The sequence below is a fragment of the Garra rufa genome, chromosome 1, assembly GCF_049309525.1.
Source record: "Garra rufa chromosome 1, GarRuf1.0, whole genome shotgun sequence".
Lineage (NCBI taxonomy): Eukaryota > Metazoa > Chordata > Actinopteri > Cypriniformes > Cyprinidae > Garra > Garra rufa.
The window spans coordinates 6455396-6471279 of record NC_133361.1 but is presented as its reverse complement, the minus strand read 5'-3'; positions in this window follow the sequence as shown (position 1 = coordinate 6471279).

Below are 15884 nucleotides of genomic sequence, written 5' to 3'. Positions count from 1 at the left end.
AAATGTGTAAAAGAAGTTGTGTAATAAACGTGCAATTTTACAGCACTGTAAGCTTTTTTCTCCTCTTAATTCAATTCAAGTTTATTTAATATCTGTATAACACTTTTCATGATACAAATCTTAGCACTAATGTTCATCTTTTGTCTCGTTGTGTTGTGGTTTGTGTGCTAGTGTTTTCAGAAGCGTGTCACTGCTGGTGTGAGAACTCAGTTTGACCACACTGGGTTAAACACACACAAGTTTGGACAGATAGCTGTGAATTTTCACACACCCAGATCACAGTTCCTCTTCTTTTTTTAAACTGGTTTTCTACACCTAAAACTTTTTCCATTGTATAAATGTTAGCTGCAATCCAACTCACTGGATTTGTTAGTTCCATTGGTGCAGTTGATCTAAAGTCTTTATTTCAGTTTTTTCCATATCCAAACACCTGGCTTTGATTTTTAGGTAAAGTCAAAGACCTCGATTAGTTGATTTAGGTGAGTTTAATTAGTTTTAGTTTAGTTTAGTTAGTTGAAAAGAGTCTCTCTTGAGGAACCTGATGTAGCACATATATTTCTGCACATTTCCAATGACCAGTGGTTCCCAAAGCAGTTCCTGGAGTCTCATCAACAATGTTTCTACCACTGGAGTCTCTATTGAAGAACTGATGACAGAATCAGAGAGAAATACAGTGGCCTACTGCGATCTTGCATCTATCCAGCATTGCTCAAATACTGGAGAGTTGAGTAAGACAAATCAAGATCTGCCACAGAAAGGGCCACACTGCAAAAAATGCTTTTCTAGCTTAGATTTTTTTGTATTGTTTCCAGCCAAAATATCAAACAATTCTTAAATCAAGAAGGATTTTCCAGGCGAGTACAAATTATTTTCAGACAAAACAAATCAAAATTAAGTGAGTTTTTGCTTAGCAAAAGCAAAAAATCTTATTTCAAACAGAAAACAAGATTATTTTTCTTACCCTCTTAGCAGATTATCTGCTTGTTTCAAGCAAAAATGCACTTAATTTATTTTTTTTTTTTTTATTTTTTTTTTAAACAAGACAATCATTTTAAGAATTTTTAGATATTTTGTCTGGACAAATCTAAGCTAGAAAAGCATTTTTTGCAGTGCAGATGAAGAGGCATTCAAGCTAAAATGACACAATGTTTGTTGTTTCTTTAAAAGGAGAGGTGCTGCAAGTGTCAGCGCTGATTCTGACAACACTGTGACAAGTGTGAACGCAAGATGCATGAATGAGGAACTTGAAAGTTTCCACACATTCAAGGCTGTAAATATGTCTCATGCATGTGACGAAGACCATCAGAAAATAGAGGTATTTAATGAACACTTTTTTTAATTTCTCAGACAACATTAAGTGCAGGCTACAGATGAGAACAGAATAATTTCTGCTGCAGCTGCTCTTAATCTAAGACGTGCACATCCGATATAAGGATGAAAAACTTTGCACAATACACAGAACAATCTCACAAACAGTCCTATGCTCTTTAAGGAATTTCACAGGTTTAAGTGTCAGGAGAGAATCTGAGCAAAGTGTCTCCCTTCGGCCCTTTTACCTGCCCAGGGAAATTTTGACTGGACACTTGACATTATTTTTAGTCTCTCCCACAAGCTACAGTGACTGTCTCCTGATGCCCCTGAGTTTATCTTAGGAGATTTTAATAACTGCCCTGTGAAAAAGTGCTTACACACATATTATCAGTATGTGGACTGTCCATCCAGGAAAAAAAAAAAAGTTTTTAGACCCATGTTATGGGTCTGTCGAAGATGCCTACTCTTCATCATTGCTCCCACCTCTAGGGGCATCTGACCACAATGTTGTTTATCTCCGGCCCATATATCAAAGGCTTCTGCAGAGGAAGAAGCCCCAAGAACGTTCAGTTAAAGTATGGTACAATGACAGTATTACGGCCCTGCGAGGTTGTTTTGACTGCACAAATAGGGATATTTTTAAATGCCCTGCATAGACGAACATGTAGAAACAATATCTGACTACATCAATTTTTGTGTAGACACAGTCATACCCATAAAAACCATTAACATTTTTCCAAGCAACAAGCCCTGGATCTCCAACAAATAAAAGCATCTAATAATTAAAAAAAGAAAAAAGCATACTGGAATCAGGATGACACAGCCAAAAGGGACATACAGAGACAGATTAAAAGACAAATACAGCTGGACAAGTATAGTTAGAGACAGGAGATTGAGGCAACTCTGGCGTCAGGCAACCCCCATGAGGTATGGCAGGAGATCAAGACCATGACCAATGTCCCACACAAGCGCAGAGGCAAACCTCCTCTGACCCAGCCCAGAGGTGAGGGTCTGGAAAGGGCAAATCAGCTAAACAGCTTCTTCTGTCGCTTTGAGAGTGGCAGCCATGCCGGGGCAGGCATTGTGCTGCCCACTCCACCTCCTGTATCTGTCCTAAACATCAGACAATCGGATGTCTTTCACCTTTTTAGTCGCTGTGATGCACAGAAAAGCCCTGGCCCTGACAAAATCTGTGGTAACATCCTCAAGCACTGTGCAGAACAGTTAGCCCCTGTGTTCACTGACATTTTTAACTCCTCTCTTAACCTTTGTAAAGTCCCTATCCCTATCCAAGACCCGCAGAGCCAAATGACTTCCGACCAATAGCACTGACATCCCTGGTCATGAAGTGCTTGGAGCGTCTGGTAAAGAGGCACATTGTATCCCAAACCCACCATCTTATGGACCCCCTTCAATTTGCCTACCAGCTCTGGAGGATGCAATTTTGACATTAATGCACCTTTTGCACACTCACCTTGAGAAACCAAAAACTCACGCTAAGATTTGTGGACTTTTCATCTGCTTTTAACACCATGCAACCTGAGACTCTTGTAGAGATTTTAGCCAACGACTTCTATCTTAATACAGCGATTATTCATTGGATCATGGACTTTCTTACCAGTAGAGTCCAGCGGGTCAGAGTGGGCTCAGTTCTGTCTGATGCGATGACGATTTCCACAGGCTCTCCACAAGGATGTGTTTATCTCCTTTACTATTTATTTTATATACAAAATCATGCACTAGTACTTTTCAAAACAGGCACTTTATTAAATATGCAGATGACACAGCCTTAGTGAGTCTGCTACAAGAAGGGGAGGGAGATCAAGGGCCTGTTTTAGACGATTCTTTTTAGAATGGTGCAATAAGTCACATTTAATTTTAAATACCAACAAGACCAAAGAAATATCCATAGATTTTAGAAAATCACAGCAATCCACCGACACGGTTATCAATGGGGAGACTATTCAGGTTGTTGCAAACTACAAATACCTTGGCATTGTACTGGACAACAAGCTTAAATGGGACTCATGGACTGATCTTTTGCACACTGAGGCACAGCAAAAAATGCATTTTTTAAAGAAACTGCTTGTTTTTAATGTCAACAACAAAATGCTCCAAATGTTTTATACTGCTTTTATTGAAAGTGTTTTAACTTACTGTATTACTTGCTAGTTTGGAAATGCCACTGAGTCACAGAAAAAGACAATCAGAAAAAAAAAGAAAGAAAAAAAAATGCCAGCAAGTTACTTGGGATAACATTACCGAGCATTGAACACATTTACAAAGATAGACTGGTGAAAAAGGCCAATAACATTATATGTGACTATACTCATCCCCTGGCCTCTCATTTTAAACCACTGCCATCTGTGCGTCATTTATGTCCACTCCTCTTGATTAAGAACAGATCTAAATTCTCCTTGATGTATGGACTAATTGTTTGGTGTCATATGTCTGATGTTATGTCATAAAATGCCTATGTGACTGAGCCGCAAACCCAATTGCCCCACGGGGACAATAAAGTTATCTACTACTACTACTATTCCAGGGTCAAGTCCTTCTTACAATCTTGAGATGGTTGACAGCCGCTCTACACTTTAGTGACTAAAATAGTCTATTAATTATAGCAGAGGTGTGATCTCACTGTTGTGGTTTGGAAACTTGCTATTGCTGGGAGCTTGAACCCTTGAGTGTGAGTTAGTTTGACTATAGTAGAGCAAAGGTCATCTCTGAACTGAACATTAGACTGATGATGCTGTGAATCTAAATTATTCTGACACATTTCCTTTTTTCTTTCAGTGAACTGCTGTATGCTACTAAACTCCTGTTTAAACTGCAGACTGTTAATAATCTGATTTTAACCCTAACTATAGTGAAATTAATCTGAATTCAATGTTATTTAAATTTTTATAAAACTTATTTATTAATAATAAATAAGGACTAAAGGGGAATCTGCTTCCAAGTATCCAAATAAATAAATCATCAAAATTTAACTTCAGGAAGAATATTATCAAGAGTCTGTTTGTCATCTAGTCTCATCTTTAGACAGCATGAACACACTCTGTTGGTTAAATATAGTGGCTGGAGATGACATCAGTTCAATCTGATTGGCTGCTCACTAAATACAGATTCCATTGGTCAATCTGTGTCTGAATGGGCGGGACTTGAATTAGAGGACCATCAGGCTTCAGCTGTATAGTGTTTACCAAAGTATAATAATTTTTAATAATAATATTTTTATTAAATATTTTAATATATTGTTATAATATTTATTTAATAATACTAAATAATTTAATTATTTATTCATCTTTGTTGCTTTGCTTCACAGTTTATCACATCCTCACATTACCAGCTCATGAAGGGTGTTTCATAAAACAGGTTTATCAAGTAGGTCAGGCTTATTCCAGTTATTTTGAGCCAAATTAAGGTGACAATAAGTCAGACTAACTGAAATAAGCCTGGCTTTTTTGATAAACTTGTTTTATGGAACACCCCCCTGTTTTTTGAAACGCCCCCTGATCTGTGTAACAAACTCCACTGAGGCAAACCAGATCTAAACCAAAGTGCAGTGTATTATATTCAAAGTTAAACTCATAGAAAATAATCAAAGGCTTATCAATGAACATTAAGATAACATGACAATAGACTCACCAACAGCAGCTCCACAGAAACACAACACACAACAGAGAAGCAAATACAGGGAACATGTGATAGAAAGCAACCAATGACTGGACAGAAATAATGAACAGGAAACAAATGAACAAACAGAACTGAAACCACATGACAGGACCATGAACCAATGAGAGCATGACATGGACTAAAGGAAGACATAACAGGAACACTAAAGGGCAAGGGAGAAACATACAGCAAATTATAAAATAAAAGACATGAACAAAAACACACCTGAAAATGTGTAAGAAATATCTCAGCAAAGATGAAACATTAAACACAACCGCAGATGTTTTATTAAGAATGTTAGTAGCAATCATTCACAATAAAATAATAATAATAACAATAATAAATCACCAAAACAGAGAGAGGATTATTCTACAAACTATCTGTACATCACTGTAACTTTTGAACACTGCATGCAAATATCCATAAACTCCATATGAATGAAAAGAAAAAAAGGTCACATGGAATTTGTCTCAAAAATAAATAAAAAAAGGATGTTATCACTATTTTTTCAGGTTCTTCAGGTCAGAGTTTTTTTTTTTTTTTTTTAAACAGTGTTTTCTAAAAAGTAGATAATATAGCTGCAGCGAGCGATTAGGGGGCCAAGCACACCAAAGGGAAAATGGGGAGTGAAGTGTGACGCACCAAATCAACTGAAATAATGAGTAAAGGAAGCCACTTTGAGGTGATTTTAGTCAAAATGGGTGAAAATTCATTTAAAAAAAAACTACCACTAGTAATATGATTTAATCAGTTGTCACTTTTGACCACAAGGTGGCACTGTCTCAAAACATTTTGAGTACTTTCAGGTCATGGTCTTGGTGGTACATACAAAGGTTTGTAATGGTACACCAATGCATTGCTCCACCAAGAGGCACAATCACACAAAATTTTGTGTGCTTAGAGTGTGCCCATACATATGTGTGTAAAAAATTGGTGAAAATATCTAATTTTGTTTTGGAGCAAAAAATGATTAATGGCTGACTTTGATTGCATTTTTTTGCCACTTACTATCAACATGTTGGCAACTGGGCATTAGCATTTAGCAGGCACGCTATGTTTTCGAATTTCCTGGTTTTGTAAACAGTATCAGAGTAACGGTTTCTAAAATATTGACAAATGTTTTTAAGCACTAAAATGCAATGTTGCACAAACCATAAGAAAAAAACCTTGCATGTTTGGTCTCTACTCTGTAAAGATTCAGGAATATAAAAAGGTGACTCCCGTAAAAAAAAAAAAAAAAATTAAATAAATAATAATAATAATACACACACCCAAAAGTTATATGCACGTGAATATTTGATTTAAACACTAGGTGGCGCTGGCTAGAAACTTCTCCTTCAGGGCTTCGTGCTGATGACCCATACCAAGTTTTGAAATGTGTCAATGCATTCATAAAATATAGCATTTTACTGCAAAATGCACTGAATCTTAAGAGTTTTTATTTTTTATTTTATTTTTTTAGATTTTTGGCCAAACCATTGAGAAGTTATAAGCAAAAATAGCCATTTTTTGCATCTTCTGACCACTAGGTGGCACTGGGCCGAAACAATGCAAACCGTTGCAGAGATATAGGCTCACATCCATTTTTGCATGCTATTTGAGAACAGTTTGATTAATCAACTCTCTTTGCACAACTTTTTGCCAGCATGGTCTGAAGATGTTCTGAGCCAATTTTGGCGAAATCAGACAAACAATCTAGGATGAGTTTAAAAAATTGGTTTAACAAACTATTAAAAAAAAATAAAAAAAATCGTATGATTTTTTTTATTTTTGGGCTTCATTTGACTCTGCATGACCCAATGATTCTTAGAAGAAAACAAAACGATTTTTGATTCTGTGCCTTACGGATCATCAGATGAGTCCTTCGGATGAGACGATAAACCGAGGTCCTGACTCTCTGTGGTTGCAAAAAATCCCATGGCACTTCTCGTAAAGAGTAGGGGTGTAACCTTGGTGTCCTGGACAAATTCCCTCCACTGGCCCTAGTCAATCATGGCCTCCTAATAATCCCCTTCCATCAAATTGTCTATATCACTCTCTCCTCTCCACCTGTAGCTGGTGTGTGGTGAGCGCACTGGCGCCGTTGTACTGTGGCTGTACATATTGTTGCTAAAACCACATTTGCTCTAAACCCAATCTATAGGCAGTTCTTTGCATTTCTGTTTGTTCAACTTCACTCTTCTAGCAGTTTTCTAGAAACAAATTAAATTCTAGAAACAAATTAATTAAAATATAAGTGATAAAACTGGTTCGTTACTGAAAAGGTATTCACTCAATATCTATAAAAATATATTTTATGCAAAGATGTGTTGTAGATGTAAGATGTATAAAGTGCATAAAATGTATTTTGTACAATTACTAGAAGCACCAGAATTAATAAACAGTTATATAACACACACTCATCTGTAAGTGCAAAAAGCTTAAAATTCCAAGCGTGCCGTAGGTGTCCTGAAAAGTGAAGCCAAAAGTTTTCTGGCTGCAGTATAGGTCATAAACCCCGCCCTCTCCATGTAATCTAATGTTTGGACGTGAGCCAAACTAAATAATCGAATTACACGGCAAATATTTTTTTCCAAAGGTGATTTCCATCGTGTGAGGTAGTTCTTATAATGCTGATTCATGCTCAGGTGTTCGTTTTTCTAATAAGTTTGCTTTTAAGTAGTTATTTGATGCTATAAAAACGGGGTGTGGTGTCATGATTGTGATCGTGCGATTGGGTCTGCGGGAGTTTGGGCGGGACTTTGACACCGCGGCTCCGCCTCACGACACTACTGCGCATGCTCTGGCTCCAAACGAACCTCTACTGCGCATGCTCTGGCTCCAAATGACGTAACTTCCCCCAAGATGGTAGCGGCCATATTGAGCTGTTTTGGCTTCACTTTTCTATAGTGGAAAGAAGCGGAAACGCGTTGTCCATCTTTTTTTACAGTCTATGTAAAATTCCCATGAAGTTTATCTAGAAGCTAGTGTGCTTCAAAACAACGAAAAAAATCGTGTTTACAAGATATGGGCATTCAAACCTTACAGTCTCGTCACTTCCGCCAATATGAATGAACGATTTTGATGATATCACCGTGCACTTCAGTTTCTCATCAAACGTTCTGTCCAATCAAATGCTCTCTAGAGTCTGTAGTGTCCCGCCCCCTACATTATAAATAGACGCTGAATCTGCGGCTAAGATCTGTCACTTGTTCACAGTGTTAGTGTTTTCTGTTTGGTGAATGGCCTGTAGTGCGCAATGTAGGCGATAGAGAACGATTCAGACAGTGTGAATGTGTTTTCCACTGAGGCAAATGAGGTCTGGTTTCACATTGTGTCACGCGAACCCCAGCAGCGCGCACAGTCTACTCCGGACTTGGCTCGGGTGTTCTGAGACGCGATAGCACGGAGCAGATCATATGCGCGACTGCATGTATTAAACCACACAGCCTCAGCATGATTATGATCAACATTTTTGTTTTATCAAGAGTTTCATATTAAATCTATGGGGTAAATTTATTAGACTTTTGCTGTCATAAGCTTACAAATGCAGCTTTACGGAGCTCAACGGCTCTGGCCCGAGCAGTTATAAATGGAACGCTATTGGCTGTTTAAAATAAGTGGGTGGGGCTTGGGAAAATATTTTTGTTTCAGTTAAAATGACTGAAACAAAATACAATAACGCTGTGTGTTTCAAGGCACTTCAGTGGACCTTTAAAATCAAAATGTGTAAATGAAGTCGTGTAATAAACGTGCAATTTTACGGCACTGTAAGCTTTTTTCTCCTCTTAATTGGTGCAGTTTATCTTAAGTTTTTATTTCAGTCTTTTTCCATATCCAAAAACCTGCCTTTGATTTTCAGGTAAAGTCAAAGACCTTGATTAGTTGATTTAGGTGTATTTAATTAGTTTTAGTTTAGTTTAGTTTAGTCTGTCTGGAGGAACCTGATGTAGCACATATATTTTTATAATATGGGAAGTGATCATTTTCCAGTGATTTGTGAAATTCAATATAAGTTTCGAATGCAAAATTTAAATTTTGGTGTAAAATGGGTACTTAAAGCAGATTGGGAAAATTTTAAAATTTGTGTAAAGAACCATTTGAAAATGTGTCAGTAGAGGGCAGTGTCGGTGATAGGTATGGTAAAGTAGTGAATGGCATTTATTTTGCAGCCTCACAAACCATCCCATTATTAACTGGTACACATAAAAGGAAGAATGTACCTTGGTGATCAGAGGAAAGCTCGAAAGCAATCAGAGAAAGGAGTAAAGCATTTAAATAAAAAAAAGAACACTCACCCCAGAAGCATTATTAGATTATCAAAAGAAAAGGGTTATTAAAAATACGAAGATGTCATGGCAAAACTTTTGCAATACTATAGGGAGAGAAACTGGAATAAGTGCAGTCTGGCGTATGATAAAGAAGATGAATGGAATTGATAGCTTTAAAAGGATACCTGTAATGGAGGAAAAGGGTAAAGTAGCCATTACAAATAAAGATAAAGCTACAATGCTGGCTCAAACATTTGCTAGAGCTCACAGCATTGAAAACTTAGATGATGCATTCTTAAAGTGCCCCTATTATGCCATTTTAAAGGTAGTTAATATTGTTGTTTTAGTCTCTTAAAACAGGTTTACATGTATGCAATTTCAAAAAACACTTTAGTTTTATCCAAAAATAGATTTAATTTTACCCCGTTTCTAAATGATTTGTAAACGACTCGTGTGAAGCAGTTCGAAGAATCACTTTTAGATTGGTCTACCGCTACAGCGCAAAAACGAAACGTCCATTGGCATAACTGAATGACAGCTGCGGAGACCTGTTAATGCATAGCAAAGATAGCTTGGATTTTACCCTATCAATTCGAACCGGAGTCTGACGATGAAACGGTTGAAGTGGCACATCGACAAGTATGTTTTGCAAGCACGACTGGAGCAGGACGTTTCTCAGTGGGTGTCATATGTTAAAAGTGCTTGAAATTTGCTTTTGTAAGCGAACCGGGCACACCTCTACGTTGTGAACTTCAACATTGTATAGTGCACAACACTGCGTTAAGCCATCATTTATTATTACCATTACTTAAACTAATAAGGCAGACAGACAGTCAAGCTGCATCAATCACAATTTTTAGACTACATTGCACTCACAGCTGAACAACAGGCCTACAGAAACGCAAGTTAGCCGGTTACCAAGACATGTGTGGGGTTGTTACACACCATAACGTACACAGAGACGTATTTTGAACGATCGCTAGAAAATACAATCATCAATTATTAATCATACTTACAGGTAGAAGTTCAGAAGAGCAAGCCGGTCCAAATAAACTGGGCACTGATCCATTTTTTTAAAACCAAGCGTTTGGTGAATCTCGCGTTGTAACGTTACTCCCCAAGATTGGAAAAGCAGTCATCAGTAAAATGACGCGAACACAACACAAGATTGGAATTGGACTGCTGAGGTGTTGTTGAAAAAATGAATGTTAACCACTCATTCTTTGTAGATTCATCTTTCGGAGGGGCATATAAAACAAATTTACTCTCACAGCGCAGGATACAGCGTCTTCTTGACATGATGTAATCCACGTGAAAATTGTACTGTTTATGGGCGGGCAAGTTGTTCGCGACATAGAACGTGGGCGGACATTACGCAAATGTGTAGTTCGTGACGTGTGGCCGTAACAGAAAAACATTTGAATTGCTGACGACTCATTTAGGCGAATGTGAGCCGACTCTTTTTTTTTTTTGATAGACAAAAACTTAATGTGCAAACTTCAAAACTTCATATCTGTCGGCGTCACAACTTTGCAGATAGTTTATGTTCACATACAGCTACATGACACACTACATGAAATATCATATTTGAAAAGGCATAATAGGGACACATTAACAAGGCGGCAGCAAATTATGAATATATATGGAAATTCTTGCAAGAAAAAAATAAGACTTTAATAGTATTTTGGATGATGAGTTTAACTATTTTGAATTAAAAACAGCTATTAATAGTTCAAAGGACACAACACCAGGTAAAGATATGATAAGTTATAAAATTTTAAAGAAATTACCACGTGAATTATTAGAAACACTATTGGAATTTTATAACTATATTTGGAATGAGGGTGTCCTTCCTAAACAATGAAAGACTGCAATTCTACTTCCTCTAGTTAAACCTGGTAAAAACATAACAAATCCTAGTTATAGACCTATCGCTCTTACCTCTACGTTATGTAAAGTAATGGAAAAAAATGATAGTAAGGCGACTGAACAACATCCTGGAGAAAAGGGAAACGTTATCAACATTTTAGTGTGGTTTTAGGAAAGGTAGATCCTACAGCAGATGCTTTGATACTATTTGAAAATGAAGTCAAAAAAGCTTATATAATGAAAGAATACATGTTTGCAGTGTTCTTTGACATAGAAAAGGCTTATGACACTTTGTGGAGTGAAGGTCTGCTAATCAAACTGAATAAAATTGGTATATGTGGAAAATTCTATAATTGGGTTTTAGACTTTCTATTTGAACATACTTTTCAGGTTAAAATTGGAGAAGAAATATCAGAGTCCTATAGCATTCTAAATGGAACTCCGCAGGGTAGTGCAATTAGCCCAATATTGTTTAATTTAATGATTAATGATGTTTTTAATAAAGTTAAAACAATAGGAATAGGATTAGCACTTTATGCAGATGATGGAACGTTATGGAAGAGGGGACGTAATGTTAAAAACAGGGCCGGCGCTAGCCATTTGGGTGCCCTAAGCACAAATGCTTGGTGGTTGATTTAAGCCCGATTGTATTACTTCCGCTAAAGAAAATAGTACACTCCGTCTCTACGGTTAGAATCCTGTGAGTCCATAGCAACGCTCTGTTTTTCATGGCAATGGTCTGTTATACTCGCCACAGCGGTCTTTTATCAAGAAATAACAGACCGCATTCTACATTGGAATTCAACCAAGCCATCATGTAATAAAATAAGTTAGTAATAAAGCACTTGATGCACTGCTTGATGCAGTTATTTTGGTTATTCTAATCTAAATATATACTTGAAACTAGTAGCATAGAAAATGTTTTCAAAACATGCACATTGTGGAATGGTTTCCTTTGCTGCTCTATAAACCTAGTGAATACTAAGGAGACCATGGTTTCTGTGTGAGCTGATTATTTTGTTGACATCTTTTGAAAATTAAACAATTGCATGAGTTTGAGGAAGATAAAATTAACTTTTTAAATTATTTTTTATAAAGGAAGTCAGTGTTGCGTGTTGCGTCAAAAAAAAAAAAAAGAAACGTAATTATGAGAAGTGCCCTTTATTTCACTTGAGCCCCTGCCCCTCAAAATGTCTGTGCACGTCCCTGTGAATAACGGTGTGTTTGTACTAACCATTTGTGCAACTGGATGCAGTGTTTCATTAAAACACACTAATCATTTTCCCTGCATTTTTCAGGATTTAACACTTTGGAACAACATCTGGATGACAGTTACAGACCTCTTCATTTACAATAATCTTTATCTCTTTTATGTACTTTACCTTTATGCATTATTTTTTAATGTAATCAACATTCATTTACTTTTATTAAATATTATATTATTGTGATTAACCATGTTTAATTTTATGCTGAGCAGTTTGAGATTACAATGCACAAGATGATGTTGGTTAGCAGCAATTGTATGCTTCAGTATTAACAGTTCTGGAATTTGCTGGTCAGTCAGACAGACAGATCATAGAAAGGAATCCACCAAAGATTATTCAGTAAACCTCATTCAAGTTCCGACTTGTTTTGAATGTTTTAATTCTGACATAAAACCAGAACATTTATCAATGCATAACAAAGCCTTATGCCTTAACAAATACAAAGTCATAGGGTACCATTCTAAAATAAATGTAGTAATAATGCATGACTTAAATCAGTTTAATCTATGGAGCAAACTGTCAAAATGGATGGGTTGCAGCATGACTGTTTTGAAAGAGTTACAGTTCCAAATGAAACTTCTAGATTCACATCACCTCATAATTTGTGGCAGAGGTTGAATTAGGAGCAGCTACTTGTACATCATAAGCCTCACAATTCTGAAATAAATAGTATCTGCAAGCTGCAGCGTAAACAACTTAAATGTACATGGTTAACAATGTGTGTATGTTATTACATCGTCATCAGCTGAATGCGTGCCATCGTAGGATTTGAGACACAAGACAAGTTTTGCTCTGACAGCTCTTTCCTGTTTTCAATAAAAAACAAAACCACAAGAGACTGCTTGAAAAATATCCAAATAGATTATTTAAATGTTCTATTTATTTACATGTCCCATCTGTAAAAACCTTATTTTATGCTTTACATTGAGGTTATAATTTTAATATCTTTATGAGGTATGGTATCCACGCGAATGATTCTTTATTAAATAAACATAACAATCGATAAATATTAAAACATAATACACTCTGAGCAGCTGCTGGCTTACACTGGTCACGTTAACGAGTGTCTAACGACCGATTTTTAAGCATGCAGTATAATACAAAATGAGACGATCAACAGCTGAATCGTACAGTATCTGGATTCTGGAACTATGGACTCGCGCTGATGACGTAACGTAAGGTAGGCACGCCCACAGCGGGTTATGATTGAAGTCTAAAAAATACACACACAAAAAAGGCTATTCACACACTCACAGTCCGTGATACACTCGTGATTTTAAACATTCAAAATAGTTGTACACAGTTGTAAATCTGTGAAATGTGTTTTGCAATTTGTGAAACGTATTTTATGAATTTATATTCTTATTTTTTTGCACGTGAATTTTTTCCGTGTGCAAAATATAAGATGCATGTGTGCATCGTGTCTTTTGCGTGAATTATTAATGAGTCTATTCTGCTTCTATATTATACAGTCTAGAGCATTAAGAATATGTTGTGGAGCAATTAGAACATCCCCTGTAAATGCAATTAGGGTGGAAATGGGAGAAATGCCTCTAGAGCTTCGAAGAGTTAAATTGGCAATGACATATTGGGTGAAACTTCAGCAATCAGTAAAAAGTTAGCTTACTCGTAAAGTATTGGAGGAGTGTTGGGAATATTCATATGATGGAGCATATAATTTTGGGTGGAAGAGTAGATTATGGGCTAAGGAGTATGGTATGGATAATAAGATCTTCTGTCCTAATATAAGTAAAGTCGTAATATGTTCAGATTCTTCTTCTGCTTTAATTAGTTTAATGCTGTGTGCCAGCACATGTTGGGGTATCTGGTAATGAAGTTGCTGATCAACTAGCGAAAAAAGCACTAGATAAGAGGGAGGTGGATGTTGAAGTACCTATGGGAAAAAATTAGGCAAAGTCGGTTTTAAAGAAAAAGTTAATGAATAAATGGCAAATTAGATGGGATAATAGCAGCACAGGGAGATGGTGTTAGCATTACACACACTGTAAAGAATTGCTGTAAAAATTACAGCAATATTTTACAGCAGCAGGTTGTATTTCTTATAATACAGCATATTGCTGTAAACCGCAGTGCATTCTGGGGTGATGCGGTGGTTTGATGCAAACATACAGCTTATTGCTGTAAAATTTCAAATCTAAAGAGGCGGGATTATCTTCAACGGTCGACATTAGGGAGCAGCAAGAAGAACGATTCACAACTGTGGTAAGTGACTTATTTCTGTTTTGTTTTTCACATTTCATAACTGTAGTGGTATATTAAGGTGTCATAAACATTCGCGGTAACCGCAGATTAACGAATCCTCCATCCACAGAGTGCGAGAGAGACTTGTGCGGGGATTTGGCACCTTGGTCACGTCAGGATTTTACACATTCCCCGACCTTATGTTAAGAATTACAAGCTTCATTGACAAAAGTTATGATTCAAGGCGACGTCGTGCTATTCTTTTTCGTGATTATTTTATGATGTAAAACAAATTTGCACAGGCAGGTATCTGTTAACACGGGCGCCGAAATAAAACACGTACTGAAGCCTTGCAACTCGCGGTCAGCCGCTCACGGAGGATGTGTGTGTCACGAAAACTCTGAACGGTGCTGTTAAAGCAGTTAAAGTAAGCAGTGAGTGTGCTAGGACCTTTGATAACTTGCTAATTCGCTTATTGTTTGAATGTAACGTTAATGCTTTTTGCTAACTTTTATTTAAAGAATGAGTTAATCCAGCCTATCTTCCTGTCTGTCCTGTTGGCAGCACATTACATATTCTGGACTAACGTTACCAAGAGGAGACAGACGGAGCTGTGGACTTCATTCAAAGGTAATAGTTGCATTCTAACAATCTGAGCACCTGCATTTTACATGTAGATAGAGAAAAGAGGAAAGAAAAGAGAAATTTTTTTAGGGAGAATAATTAAGATGTGCAAAAGCTAAAACTAATGTGAATTACATATTGTCTGCTTTCTGACTGTTTTGTAGATATTTATCCTGAGAGAGAAACTAAGAAGTTGAAAGGCAAAGACCCATCTAAAACGACAGGACACAGAAGAAACCAGTTAAAGTGAGCCCAAGTTACCAGTCTTCTCTGCAATGTGAAGGATTTTCAGTGGAATTACTGACATGTAAGTACACATACACCAAGATCTTTTTACTTTTATTATGTTATTTTATCCTTTATCTACACTAGCGTTCAAAAGTTTGTGATCAGTAGGTTTTATGTTTTGAAATAAGTATCTTCTGCTCATCAAGGCTGCATTTAATTGATCAAAAATACAGAAAAAAATATAATGTTGTGAAATATTATTACAATTTAAAATAATGTTTTATCTATTTTAATATCCTTTAAAATGTAATTTATTTCTGAAATTTCAGCATCAATACTCTAGTGTCACATGATCCATGAAAGTATTGTAAATGCTAAATTATTATCAATGTTAAAAGCAGTTGTGCTGCTTAATATTTTTAATAACCTGTCATACTTTTTTCAGGATCCTTTCATGGAT